Genomic DNA, 15853 nt, shown 5'->3' with positions numbered 1-15853 from the left:
TAGTGACTGTATATTAGCCAGTAGAATGGAGGGACGATCAGAGGTCCATCTTATTATCTAGTGACTGTATATTAGCCAGTAGAATGGAGGGACGATCAGAGGTCCATCTTATTATCTAGTGAATGTACATTAGCCAGTAGAATGGAGGGACGATCAGAGGTCCTCCATCTTCTTATCTAGTGACTGTACATTAGCCAGTAGAATGGAGGGACGATCAGAGGTCCATCTTATTATCTAGTGACTGTACATTAGTCAGTAGAATGGAGGGACGATCAGAGGTCCTCCATCTTATTATCTAGTGACTGTACATTAGCCAGTAGAATGGAGGGACGGTCAGAGGTCCATCTTATTATCTAGTGAATGTACATTAGCCAGTAGAATGGAGGGACGATCAGAGGTCCATCTTATTATCTAGTGACTGTATATTAGCCAGTAGAATGGAGGGACGATCAGAGGTCCATCTTATTATCTAGTGAATGTACATTAGCCAGTAGAATGGAGGGACGATCAGAGGTCCATCTTATTATCTAGTGACTGTATATTAGCCAGTAGAATGGAGGGACGATCAGAGGTCCATCTTATTATCTAGTGAATGTACATTAGCCAGTAGAATGGAGGGACGGTCAGAGGTCCATCTTATTATCTAGTGAATGTACATTAGCCAGTAGAATGGAGGGACGATCAGAGGTCCATCTTATTATCTAGTGACTGTATATTAGCCAGTAGAATGGAGGGACGATCAGAGGTCCATCTTATTATCTAGTGAATGTACATTAGCCAGTAGAATGGAGGGACGATCAGAGGTCCATCTTATTATCTAGTGACTGTATATTAGCCAGTAGAATGGAGGGACGATCAGAGGTCCATCTTATTATCTAGTGAATGTACATTAGCCAGTAGAATGGAGGGACGATCAGAGGTCCATCTTATTATCTAGTGACTGTACATTAGTCAGTAGAATGGAGGGACGATCAGAGGTCCTCCATCTTATTATCTAGTGACTGTACATTAGCCAGTAGAATGGAGGGACGATCAGAGGTCCTCCATCTTATTATCTAGTGACTGTACATTAGTCAGTAGAATGGAGGGACGATCAGAGGTCCATCTTATTATCTAGTGACTGTACATTAGCCAGTAGAATGGAGGGACGATCAGAGGTCCATCTTATTATCTAGTGACTGTATATTAGCCAGTAGAATGGAGGGACGATCAGAGGTCCATCTTATTATCTAGTGACTGTACATTAGCCAGTAGAATGGAGGGACGATCAGAGGTCCTCCATCTTATTATCTAGTGACTGTACATTAGTCAGTAGAATGGAGGGACGATCAGAGGTCCTCCATCTTATTATCTAGTGACTGTACATTAGCCAGTAGAATGGAGGGACGATCAGAGGTCCATCTTATTATCTAGTGACTGTACATTAGCCAGTAGAATGGAGGGACGATCAGAGGTCCATCTTATTATCTAGTGACTGTACATTAGTCAGTAGAATGGAGGGACGATCAGAGGTCCTCCATCTTATTATCTAGTGACTGTACATTAGCCAGTAGAATGGAGGGACGGTCAGAGGTCCATCTTATTATCTAGTGAATGTACATTAGCCAGTAGAATGGAGGGACGATCAGAGGTCCATCTTATTATCTAGTGACTGTATATTAGCCAGTAGAATGGAGGGACGATCAGAGGTCCATCTTATTATCTAGTGAATGTACATTAGCCAGTAGAATGGAGGGACGATCAGAGGTCCATCTTATTATCTAGTGACTGTATATTAGCCAGTAGAATGGAGGGACGATCAGAGGTCCATCTTATTATCTAGTGAATGTACATTAGCCAGTAGAATGGAGGGACGATCAGAGGTCCATCTTATTATCTAGTTACTGTACATTAGTCAGTAGAATGGAGGGACGATCAGAGGTCCTCCATCTTATTATCTAGTGACTGTACATTAGCCAGTAGAATGGAGGGACGATCAGAGGTCCTCCATCTTATTATCTAGTGACTGTACATTAGTCAGTAGAATGGAGGGACGATCAGAGGTCCATCTTATTATCTAGTGACTGTACATTAGCCAGTAGAATGGAGGGACGATCAGAGGTCCATCTTATTATCTAGTGACTGTATATTAGCCAGTAGAATGGAGGGACGATCAGAGGTCCATCTTATTATCTAGTGACTGTACATTAGCCAGTAGAATGGAGGGACGATCAGAGGTCCTCCATCTTATTATCTAGTGACTGTACATTAGTCAGTAGAATGGAGGGACGATCAGAGGTCCTCCATCTTATTATCTAGTGACTGTACATTAGCCAGTAGAATGGAGGGACGATCAGAGGTCCATCTTATTATCTAGTGACTGTACATTAGCCAGTAGAATGGAGGGACGATCAGAGGTCCATCTTATTATCTAGTGACTGTACATTAGTCAGTAGAATGGAGGGACGATCAGAGGTCCTCCATCTTATTATCTAGTGACTGTACATTAGCCAGTAGAATGGAGGGACGGTCAGAGGTCCATCTTATTATCTAGTGAATGTACATTAGCCAGTAGAATGGAGGGACGATCAGAGGTCCATCTTATTATCTAGTGACTGTATATTAGCCAGTAGAATGGAGGGACGATCAGAGGTCCATCTTATTATCTAGTGAATGTACATTAGCCAGTAGAATGGAGGGACGATCAGAGGTCCATCTTATTATCTAGTGACTGTATATTAGCCAGTAGAATGGAGGGACGATCAGAGGTCCATCTTATTATCTAGTGAATGTACATTAGCCAGTAGAATGGAGGGACGGTCAGAGGTCCATCTTATTATCTAGTGAATGTACATTAGCCAGTAGAATGGAGGGACGATCAGAGGTCCATCTTATTATCTAGTGACTGTATATTAGCCAGTAGAATGGAGGGACGATCAGAGGTCCATCTTATTATCTAGTGAATGTACATTAGCCAGTAGAATGGAGGGACGATCAGAGGTCCATCTTATTATCTAGTGACTGTATATTAGCCAGTAGAATGGAGGGACGATCAGAGGTCCATCTTATTATCTAGTGAATGTACATTAGCCAGTAGAATGGAGGGACGATCAGAGGTCCTCCATCTTATTATCTAGTGACTGTACATTAGCCAGTAGAATGGACGGACGATCAGAGGTCCATCTTATTATCTAGTGACTGTACATTAGTCAGTAGAATGGAGGGACGATCAGAGGTCCTCCATCTTATTATCTAGTGACTGTACATTAGTCAGTAGAATGGAGGGACGATCAGAGGTCCATCTTATTATCTAGTGACTGTATATTAGCCAGTAGAATGGAGGGACGATCAGAGGTCCATCTTATTATCTAGTGACTGTACATTAGCCAGTAGAATGGAGGGACGATCAGAGGTCCTCCATCTTATTATCTAGTGACTGTACATTAGTCAGTAGAATGGAGGGACGATCAGAGGTCCTCCATCTTATTATCTAGTGACTGTACATTAGCCAGTAGAATGGAGGGACGATCAGAGGTCCATCTTATTATCTAGTGACTGTACATTAGCCAGTAGAATGGAGGGATGATCAGAGGTCCTCCATCTTATTATCTAGTGACTGTACATTAGCCAGTAGAATGGAGGGACGATCAGAGGTCCTCCATCTTATTATCTAGTGACTGTACATTAGCCAGTAGAATGGAGGGACGATCAGAGGTCCTCCATCTTATTATCTAGTGACTGTACATTAGTCAGTAGAATGGAGGGACGATCAGAGGTCCATCTTATTATCTAGTGACTGTACATTAGCCAGTAGAATGGAGGGACGATCAGAGGTCCTCCATCTTATTATCTAGTGACTGTACATTAGCCAGTAGAATGGAGGGACGATCAGAGGTCCATCTTATTATCTAGTGACTGTACATTAGCCAGTAGAATGGAGGGACGATCAGAGGTCCTCCATCTTATTATCTAGTGACTGTACATTAGCCAGTAGAATGGAGGGACGATCAGAGGTCCTCCATCTTATTATCTAGTGACTGTACATTAGTCAGTAGAATGGAGGGACGATCAGAGGTCCATCTTATTATCTAGTGACTGTACATTAGCCAGTAGAATGGAGGGACGATCAGAGGTCCTCCATCTTATTATCTAGTGACTGTACATTAGCCAGTAGAATGGAGGGACGATCAGAGGTCCATCTTATTATCTAGTGACTGTACATTAGCCAGTAGAATGGAGGGACGATCAGAGGTCCATCTTATTATCTAGTTACTGTACATTAGCCAATAGAATAGAGGGACGATCAGAGGTCCATCTTATTATCTAGTGACTGTACATTAGCCAGTAGAATGGAGGGACGATCAGAGGTCCATCTTATTATCTAGTGACTGTACATTAGCCAGTAGAATGGAGGGACGATCAGAGGTCCTCCATCTTATTATCTAGTGACTGTACATTAGCCAGTAGAATGGAGGGACGATCAGAGGTCCTCCATCTTATTATCTAGTGACTGTACATTAGTCAGTAGAATGGAGGGACGATCAGAGGTCCATCTTATTATCTAGTGACTGTACATTAGCCAGTAGAATGGAGGGACGATCAGAGGTCCTCCATCTTATTATCTAGTGACTGTACATTAGCCAGTAGAATGGAGGGACCATCAGAGGTCCTCCATCTTATTATCTAGTGACTGTACATTAGCCAGTAGAATGGAGGGACGATCAGAGGTCCATCTTATTATCTAGTGACTACATTAGCCAGTGGAATGGAGGGACGATCAGAGGTCCATCTTATTATCTAGTGACTGTACATTAGCCAGTAGAATGGAGGGACGATCAGAGGTCCTCCGTCTTCTTCTTATTATTATTATGATCAGCAGTTGAACTATTTGATTAGTGACTTTTAGGGCATTTAACAAACATGATGCTGTTGTTCATTTTGCTGGTGTCTACCCTTGTCTTTTACAATGTTGGCAATACATTTTAGAGCCCATTGCACTGTGAATGAGGAAATATATGATTGTTTCTCCCTCGAGTATTGTGAGAAACCCCAAGCTTGCTCCGGAAATGCACATGAGAACTATGCACATTTCTCCCGAACAATATGGGAGAAATCGGACTCTTGCGCTTACGTGTCAGGACTGTTCTCTTGGTACTTAACCATGTCAGGACTGTTCTCTTGGTACTTAACCATGTCAGGACTGTTCTCTTGGTACTTAACCATGTCAGGACTGTTCTCTTGGTACTTAACCATGTCAGGACTGTTCTCTTGGTACTTAACCTTGTCTCTGGACTTCATACATCTCCTGAAATATGTGGTGTTAAAGACTCTGGTGACTCTGGATTCTCGTTCAAGTGCTGTCTGTAAATCCATATGTTGTATCCCTCGATATAGACTTGCCATTATCTTGCTGCTTCTATTGTCTGGAAATGTCCAGTCTAAACCAGGTCCTGACATTCTTACCCCTGCCGAATTAAGTAGTCAGAGTGGCCTGAAGTTTTTGCATATAGATTTACGGTTGATATGAGGTTCTTCTGTTCAAAGGCCATGTTTCGTTTTCGCCAAAGATATGGCCAAACAACTCCACCTTTGACTCATCTGTCCGCAGCACATTGTTCCAGTAGTTTTGGTCTTTACTTTAAGAAGTCTTCTGCCGAAGCTTGATTTTGTGAATATAAGGATATAATCTGCCGACCCGGATGTATTTATGCTTTCTGAAACCTGGCTTTAAAAAATCTATTAAAGACAAAAATATTGCCATAAATTGTTACAATGTTTTTCGTACAGATGGTAAATCTAAGGGTGGTGGTGTTGCTGTAAACGTAAAAGACAAGTTCTGGCTTCTGTTACTTGTATTGTTGTATCTTGCTGTTATAGAAAGCAGTCTTTGAACCTAAAGCTTGGCTCATCTTTAAATATTGTTGTATCTTCTTATAGAATATCTGTCTCTGAACCTAAACCTTGACTCATCTTTAAATACTGTTATATCTTGATGTTATAGACCTCCATCTGCTACTGTTGGCTCTGGATTGTATTTTCAAATTGTTATCACAGAATGTCAACTCTGAGTTTGTCCTGATGGGTGATCTGAATCAGGACTGGTTAACATCTAGCTCTGATCAACTCTAAATTCTGTGCAATGCCTGTAATCTGTCGTGGAAATTTCCTCTATTTACCAAATCATGAGAGCAAACCACAACACAAGTCAGAGTTACTTATCAAAGTCCATCTTTAATTATATGAGCTCTATCACAACCCTGTGACTCTCAGATCAATTCAGTGTCTATCAATGAATTCTCTGAGAGTCCCTTACACACTGCAACTGAGATCCTTAATAGCAGAGACACACATATCCAGACAGCATAGGCATAATTTATCGTTCAGCTTTGTCTCTATGTTATTTTCTCAAACTCAGAACCATAAACAAATCCTCCATATCAACAGCCATATATCAAATCCATCCTATCTTGACAAGATCACAGAGACACACAGACATTGGCACACAGACATTGTGGAGCCAAGAGATACACGCTTGACCTCTCCCCTCTCTCCGGCCCAAGTAACTTAGTCTTGACAGAGAACAGATACTGCAACCCCGCCACAGTATTATACAAAAATAACATTCTGATGAGAAGTAACTTACAAACATATGATGAATATAAAACATCTTACCTATGTTACCAACCAATTCTGATTATTCCCCAACAAATCTCACTCAGATTGTCAACAGTGTAACTAGGTTGAATATAAAATATCCTCTGAAATCCTATTTGATTGATTTGATCTTAACCAATACTCCATCATTTTAATGCTTCTGGTATTTTTGCAAATTACATAAGTGATCACTGTGCTATTGCCTGTGTGGGAGATGGTAAAATTCCTACGAAATCTCCACGTGTCATTATGAAAAGAAACTGGAAGCAGTTTGATATTCCAGTTTTTTTACATGATGTATCAAGCATTGAATGGAATAGAATGGAATGAATCCCTGATGTTGAACTAGCCTTTTCTTACATTTTCGTTCCCAAGATGGCGTAGCAGTAGGTCGTCCTGTCCTGTCGTGTCCCTGTATATATCGTTTATTTTTCGTTTTTTACATATTTTCTCCACATATCTCTTTGAAAACATTTTGCTAAACCCTAAGCTTCCAAATACTCTCCTGCAACCCGACTCACCCAATGTAGCTATTTTTCCTAAAGTATTTATGTTTACTTCGGGACCCCTCAACTGAAGCTAGCCAGCTAACCAGCGGGTATGCTAGCGGTCTCCAGCTAACCGGTCATCAGCTAACCTGTAGTTCGGAAAGCTCTCGCCTGTTCGTACAACGCGACTTTAACCAGAGCACAACGGACCTATTTATTTTTCATCCCCGGATTCCCACCGCAAACGGAACATCTTTCAGCTGGATTTTTCAGCAACTAGCTATCTAGCTAAACCGCAACCTCGGATTACTCCTGGCTAGCGTTTCCACCCACTTAGCTTGAAGCTAGCCCGGCCGTAGCACCTGTGCTACTCCTGAGCTACAATACCCGGGCCCACGACCGGTCTACCGATGTCATCGCATGAAGAGGAATAAACAGACTCAACCCATCGCGACGTCCCCCAAAGGCTAACTCTCTATCCCTCGCTATCTCCCTGCTTGCTAATTCAGCCTGCTAACTGCTAGCTTGTCCAGCTCCGGCCCGCTAACTGCTACCTTGTCTAGCCCTGGCCTACAAACTGTTAGCTTGTTAGCACAGGCCTGCTAACCGCCTGAATCGCCGCGACTCAAACGCTCACCGGACCCATATTTACTTTCTATCTCTTTTGACTTTTAATTTGTTTATACCTTCCGGAAACCTGCCTCACCCAATGTGATACGGAATCGCTATTATTTTTATTTTTTATTTTTAGAACACACTCAAGAACCTCCAGAAGCTAACCAGCTAACTAGCTACAAGCTATTTAGTCATTGTTAGTTTTTTTTAACCTGGATAACACTCGCCAGGCCAGCTTCCCTGCCCCATCCACCGCTGCCCCCTGGACACTGATCTCTTGGCTACATAGCTGATGCACGCTGGACTGTCCATTAATCACGGTACTCCATTCTGCTTGTTTGTTCTATCTGTTGGCCCCGTTGCCTAGTCTACGCCATTTTACCTGCTGTTGTTGTGCTAGCTGATTAGCTGTTGTCTCACCTACTGTTTTAGCTAGCTTTCCCAATTCAACACCTGTGATTACTGTATGCCTCGCTGTATGTCTCTCTCAAATGTCAATATGCCTTGTATACTGTTGTTCAGGTTAGTTATCATTGTTTTAGTTCACAATGGAGCCCCTAGTTCCACTCTTCACGCCCCTGATAACTCCTTTGTCCCACCTCCCACACATGCGGTGACCTCACCCATTACTACCAGCATGTCCAGAGATACAACCTCCCTCATCATCACCCAGTGCCTGGGCTTACCTCCGCTGTACCCGCACCCCACCATACCCCTGTCTGCGCATTATGCCCTGAATACATTCTACCATGCCCAGAAACCTGCTCCTCTTATTCTCTGTCCCCAACGCTCTAGGCGACCAGTTTTGATAGCCTTCAGCCGCACCCTCATACTACTCCTTCTCTGTTCCGCGGGTGATGTGGAGGTAAACCCAGGCCCTGCATGTCCCCAGGCACCCTCATTTGTTGACTTCTGTGATCGAAAAAGCCTTGGTTTCATGCATGTCAACATCAGAAGCCTCCTCCCTAAGTTTGTTTTACTCACTGCTTTAGCACACTCTGCTAACCCTGATGTCCTTGCTGTGTCTGAATCCTGGCTCAGGAAGGCCACCAACAATTCAGAGATTTCCATACCCAACTATAACATCTTCCGTCAAGATAGAACTGCCAAAGGAGGCGGAGTTGCAGTTTACTGCAGAGATAGCCTGCAAAGTAATGTCATACTTTCCAGGTCCATACCCAAACAGTTCGAACTACTAATTTTGAAAATTACTCTCTCCAGAAATAAGTCTCTCACGGTTGCCGCCTGCTACCGACCCCCCTCAGCTCCCAGCTGTGCCCTGGACACCATTTGTGAATTGATCGCCCCCCATCTAGCTTCAGAGTTTGTTCTGTTAGGTGACCTAAACTGGGATATGCTTAACACCTCGCCAGTCCTACAATCTAAGCTAGATGCCCTCAATCTCACACAAATCATCAAGGAACCCACCAGGTACAACCCTAACTCTGTAAACAAGGGCACCCTCATAGACGTCATCCTGACCAACTGGCCCTCCAAATACACCTCCGCTGTCTTCAACCAGGATCTCAGCGATCACTGCCTCATTGCCTGTATCCGCTACGGAGCCGCAGTCAAACGACCACCCCTCATCACTGTCAAACGCTCCCTAAAACACTTCTGTGAGCAGGCCTTTCTAATCGACCTGGCCCGGGTATCCTGGAAGGACATCGACCTCATCCCGTCAGTTGAGGATGCCTGGTCATTCTTTAAAAGTAACTTCCTCACCATTTTAGATAAGCATGCTCCGTTCAAAAAATGCAGAACTAAGAACAGATACAGCCCTTGGTTCACCCCAGACCTGACTGCCCTCGACCAGCACAAAAACATCCTGTGGCGGACTGATATAGCATCGAATAGTCCCCGTGATATGCAACTGTTCAGGGAAGCCCGGAACCAATACACGCAGTCAGTCAGGAAAGCTAAGGCCAGCTTCTTCAGGCAGAAGTTTGCATCCTGTAGCTCCAACTCCAAAAAGTTCTGGGACACCGTGAAGTCCATGGAGAACAAGAGCACCTCCTCCCAGCTGCCCACTGCACTGAGGCTAGGTAACACGGTCACCACTGATAAATCCATGATTATCGAAAACTTCAATAAGCATTTCTCAACGGCTGGCCATGCCTTCCGCCTGGCTACTTCAACCTCGGCCAACAGCTCCGCCCCCCCGCAGCTCCTCGCCCAAGCCTCTCCAGGTTCTCCTTTAACCAAATCCAGATAGCAGATGTTCTGAAAGAGCTGCAAAACCTGGACCCGTACAAATCAGCTGGGCTTGACAATCTGGACCCTCTATTTCTGAAACTATCTGCCACCATTGTCGCAACCCCTATTACCAGCCTGTTCAACCTCTCTTTCATATCGTCTGAGATCCCCAAGGATTGGAAAACTGCTGCAGTCATCCCCCTCTTCAATGGGGGAGACACCCTGGACCCAAACTGTTACAGACCTATATCCATCCTGCCCTGCCTATCTAAGGTCTTCGAAAGCCAAGTCAACAAACAGGTCACTGACCATCTCGAATCCCACCGCACCTTCTCCGCTGTGCAATCTGGTTTCCGAGCCGGTCACGGGTGCACCTCAGCCACACTCAAGGTACTCAACGATATCATAACCGCCATCGATAAAAGACAGTACTGTGCAGCCGTCTTCATCGACCTTGCCAAGGCTTTCGACTCTGTCAATCACCATATTCTTATCGGCAGACTCAGGAGCCTCGGTTTTTCGGATGACTGCCTTGCCTGGTTCACCAATTACTTTGCAGGCAGAGTTCAGTGCGTCAAATCGGAGGGCATGCTGTCTGGTCCTCTGGCAGTCTCTATGGGGGTGCCACAGGGTTCAATTCTCGGGCCGACTCTTTTCTCTGTGTATATCAATGATGTTGCTCTTGCTGCGGGCGATTCCCTGATCCACCTCTACGCAGACGACACCATTCTATATACCTTCGGCCCGTCTTTGGACACTGTGCTATCTAACCTCCAAACAAGCTTCAATGCCATACAACACTCCTTCCGTGGCCTCCAACTGCTCTTAAACGCTAGTAAAACCAAATGCATGCTTTTCAACCGGTCGCTGCCTGCACCCGCATACCCGACTAGCATCACCACCCTGGATGGTTCCGACCTAGAATATGTGGACGTCTATAAGTACCTAGGTGTCTGGCTAGACTGCAAACTCTCCTTCCAGACTCATATCAAACATCTCCAATCGAAAATCAAATCAAGAGTCGGCTTTTTATTCCGCAACAAAGCCTCCTTCACTCACGCCGCCAAGCTTACCCTAGTAAAACTGACTATCCTACCGATCCTCTACTTCGGCGATGTCATCTACAAAATGGCTTCCAACACTCTACTCAGCAAACTGGATGCAGTCTATCACAGTGCCATCCGTTTTGTCACTAAAGCACCTTATACCACCCACCACTGCGACTTGTATGCTCTAGTCGGCTGGCCCTCGCTACATATTCGTCGCCAGACCCACTGGCTCCAGGTCATCTACAAGTCCATGCTAGGTAAAGCTCCGCCTTATCTCAGCTCACTGGTCACGATGGCAACACCCATCCGTAGCACGCGCTCCAGCAGGTGTATCTCACTGATCATCCCTAAAGCCAACACCTCATTTGGCCGCCTTTCGTTCCAGTACTCTGCTGCCTGTGACTGGAACGAATTGCAAAAATCGCTGAAGTTGGAGACTTTTATCTCCCTCACCAACTTCAAACATCAGCTATCTGAGCGGCTAACCGATCGCTGCAGCTCTCACCTACCTCATCCCCATACTGTTTTTATTTATTTACTTTTCTGCTCTTTTGCACACCAATATCTCTACCTGTACATGACCATCTGATCATTCATCACTCCAGTGTTAATCTGCAAAATTGTAATTATTTGCCTACCTCCTCATGCCTTTTGCACACATTGTATATAGACTCCCCCTTTGGTTTCTACTGTGTTATTGACTTGTTAATTGTTTACTCCATGTGTAACTCTTTGTTGTCTGTTCACACTGCTATGCTTTATCTTGGCCAGGTCGCAGTTGCAAATGAGAACTTGTTCTCAACTAGCCTACCTGGTTAAATAAAGGTGTTCTCAACTAGCCTACCTGGTTAAATAAAGGTGTTCTCAACTAGCCTACCTGGTTAAATAAAGGTGTTCTCAACTAGCCTACCTGGTTAAATAAAGGTGTTCTCAACTAGTCTACCTGGTTAAATAAAGGTGTTCTCAACTAGCCTACCTGGTTAAATAAAGGTGTTCTCAACTAGCCTACCTGGTTAAATAAAGGTGTTCTCAACTAGTCTACCTGGTTAAATAAAGGTGTTCTCAACTAACCTACCTGGTTAAATAAAGGTGTTCTCAACTAGCCTACCTGGTTAAATAAAGGTGAAATAAAAAATAAAATTACTTCCACAACGCATTCCAGGATGCATGCAATAGATCCCTTTAAATAAGTTCAGGATTAAGGGCAGAGAGAACCTTTGGTTTACTAAGGAACTAAAGGAACGAAATGCTATGTGGGCTAAAGCAAGAGGGACTGGTTTGGCAGATTATTGGATGGCTTTTAAATGTCTTTGAAATATGGGTGTGGCTATGATCCGTAAATTGAAAGCAGACCACTACCTGAATTCTACTTCACAAAATTGAAATAATCCATCCAAATTTTGGAAAGTAGTGAAGGGTTTGGAGTGCAGAAATGATACACAGCTTCCCAAACAATTGTTGGTCGATACACAGATTGTAACTGAGAGAACCTCCATTTTGAAAGAATCAGCATGTTTTAGATGCAAGCAGTTCCTTTGAAAAGGTCAAAGATATAATTGATCCCCCTATAAATTTACCTGACACCCCTGTGCACTCCTTCACCAGGTTCTCCTTCTCATCCTTCTCTGTTTCAGAAGTGTGTAAAGCCCTGAAAGAAATTGATTTTTAAAAATCACCTGGCCCTGATGAACTAGACCCCCACCTCCTACACCTAGCTGCAGACATCATTGCTCCCCCCCATGTATTTTTGACCTTGCGCTTGATGTGATAGAAGTCTGCTTTTTATAGAAATCTGCTTTTGTACTGCCTCTCCTGAAAGGTGGAGATCCTTCGCTACTCGACAACTATTGACCCATATCAAAATGGTCTGTACTGTCAAAGGAACTGGAGTCCTTAGTTAGTAGGCAGCTAAAGACCTACTTCCAAGAAAACAGCATCTTAAATGGAATGCAATCACGTTTTAGGTCTGGCCACAGCACTGTTTCAGCAACATTGAAGGTTTTAAATTACATCCACTGTGCTCTTGATAAGAAGTTACACTGTGTGTCTGTTTTTATTGATTTGTCAAAGGCTTTTGACACCGTGGACCATGCTGTGTTGGTGCAAAGGTTAAAATGTTGTGGAATTACTGACCATGCTTGGTTTACAAATTACCTATCAAATCGTACACAATGTGTAATGGCGGATGGTTGTAAATCTGAGTCCATAGAGGTGTGCTCAGGTGTTCCGCAAGGTTCTATTTTGGGCCCACTGTTGTTCATTTTGTATATCAACAACATTGGGGATCTTATTGAAACAGCAGGTGTTCATTTTTATGCAGATGATACTGTTCTTTATTCAAGTGGTAGTAGTTTATCTTTATCTTTTGAAAATGCCCAAAGAGCACCATAGACCATAACACCATAGAACAGAATCTGTATGATTTAAAGCTGATTCTAAATTTGGGTAAAAGAAAATGCATGGTATTTTCAAATGCCAGGCATGTTACAAATCATGTCATTGCTACATTGGCTGGACATACTATAAAGCAAGTTAAAGTGTACAAATATTTGGGTGTGTGGGTTGATGATATGCTGAGCTTCACTGCATGTAGAGAACTTGATAAGGAAGCTGAAAACAGGATTTCATTACCGGCTTGTTTTTCTTTTGAGGCCAGGAAGGAGCTGGTATGATGTACATTACTGTCAGTTTTAGATTGTAGTGATGTTATATATATGCAGGCCTCAGCCACTACCCTGAGAGCACTGGATTCAGTGTATCACGCAGCCCTCAAGTTCATTACAAATCAGAAATGTCTAACACATCATTGTCATCTCTACAGCGCTGTTGGCTGGTTCGTCATTGATCTTGCGTAGGCTTAAACACTGGTATACATTGAATTATAAGGCCATATTGGGTAAAATGCTATTTTATCTCAGTTCTTTTTTAGTCAGGTCAGTAAATAAATATCAATTACTTAGCACCGTGGTCCTGGAATTCTCTCCTGAACGTTATAATGTGATGATCTAGTTTCGTTGGTGGAGTTGAATCACTTGATCGATGTACAGTATATATCATAGAAGAGTGTAAATGTTTTTAGGCCAGCTGTTTTTAGTCAAGACGTTTGTGTTTTTAATATAATATGTAATTGTTGTACTGTATGTGTGTTTAATGTTGTGCTAGTGTATGTAAGTTGTTTTGTCTGAAACGTTGTTCCCCCTGCTGCTATTGGACCAGGTCTCTCTTGGAAAAGAGATGTTATCTCAATGAGAGAAACCTGTATAAATAAAGGTAAAATAAAATAAATATATATTATCTAGTGACGGTACATTAGTGAGTAGAATGGGACAATCAGAGGTCCTGCATCTTATTATCTAGTGACTGTACATTAGCCAGTAGAATGGAGGGGCGAGGTGGCAGGTTTCCCTTCACCTTAATCTCACCAGGATCCCCACTCGGTAACACCGGCATTTCCTCTTGGCCTGAGAATTGGGTTGGAATTACAGAGAGCCCAGGGCAGATACGTTTAAGTAGAAGCCCGAGTTGGGCTAAGAAACTGCTGATCTGATGTTCAAGAAATAATAGTGGATCCATTGTGAAAACAGTAAAAAATAAACACAGTAATCACAAAATAGCAAAGTCGGGTCCGAGCTTCCAGTACGGTGCCATCTTCATCATCTTGATATCTGGAAGGAGTCAGAGTGTAGGAGGATATGACGCTAAAGTCTTCATACTCAGAGAAACACCTGAGGGGAGGTTACGTGAGTTAGACTAGGGGACTTAAATGACACTTCATGAACTGCTTTCACTTGCCTCCATCACAGCACCGCAGACTTTGGACTGATCTGATTTTTTATGTAGACGAATTACCTTGTGAATCTTATTGTGTGAAGTCAGAAACTAACTAGGACTTTTATTTACTGTATTTATTTTCAGGCTTTAAAAGTGGACTTATAGACTCTCACCGTATTCTGTTAGGGCGAGTGACTCTTTGAACTTACAATGGCTAGCCCCAAGACATTTCACTTTTTTCTTTGTTATTAGTTCCATGACTCCTGCGTGCTTTGTTGATTGTGACCTTGCTCATTTACCTGACCTTGGGACAGAATGTTTACACAGAATCTTGGCCTCCCATACGATTCTAAAACACCTCTCGCCGGCTTTGCATTCATGTTACCTGATGAAATTGCTGTACCACATGATCTGGTTGCCATCGGCTGCACATTGATGTCATAAATCAGCAGAGCTCTCCCTGTCCTCTGCTTTAAGCTTCAATGAACAAGCCCTTATGACCCAGCCTCCTGAAATTGGCATAGAATCAGCTTGATCGAAAACGGCAAGTCAGTTCAGATCCAATTCTGATTTACAATGATGACCTAGAAACAGTGGGTTAACTGCCTGTTCAGGGGCAGAGGGACAGATTTGTACCTTGTCAGCTGGGGGGATTTGATTACCTTTCAGTTACTGGCCCAACACTAACCACTAGGCTACATGCCACCCCATTGCTAACAGTTTCAGCCCCTGGTTCAACCCTGATCTATCAGCTCCACCTCAAGAACACCATTTGACAAAAAGCTTGGAACACAAATATTCAGGCTGACTCGCTGTCGTTCAGGTTTTCAGTTTGGTAGAGCGGCCAGCTCTAGGAAGAGTCTTGGTGGTGCTAAGAATTTTTGCTCTGACATGCAGTCAACTGTGGGACCTTATATAGACTGATGTGTGCCTTTCCAAATTATGTCCAATCAATTGAATTTACCACAGGTGTACTACTATTAATTGCAGAAACATCTCAAGGATGATCAATGGAAACAGGATGCACCTGAGATCATTTTCAAGTCTCATAGCAAAGGGTCTGAATGAATATATATATTTATAAAAACAAACATACGTTTT

Source organism: Oncorhynchus kisutch, linkage group LG21 (genome assembly GCF_002021735.2).
Source record: "Oncorhynchus kisutch isolate 150728-3 linkage group LG21, Okis_V2, whole genome shotgun sequence".
Lineage (NCBI taxonomy): Eukaryota > Metazoa > Chordata > Actinopteri > Salmoniformes > Salmonidae > Oncorhynchus > Oncorhynchus kisutch.
The sequence above is the reverse complement of the archived record's forward strand: the minus strand, read 5'-3'. Positions refer to the sequence as shown.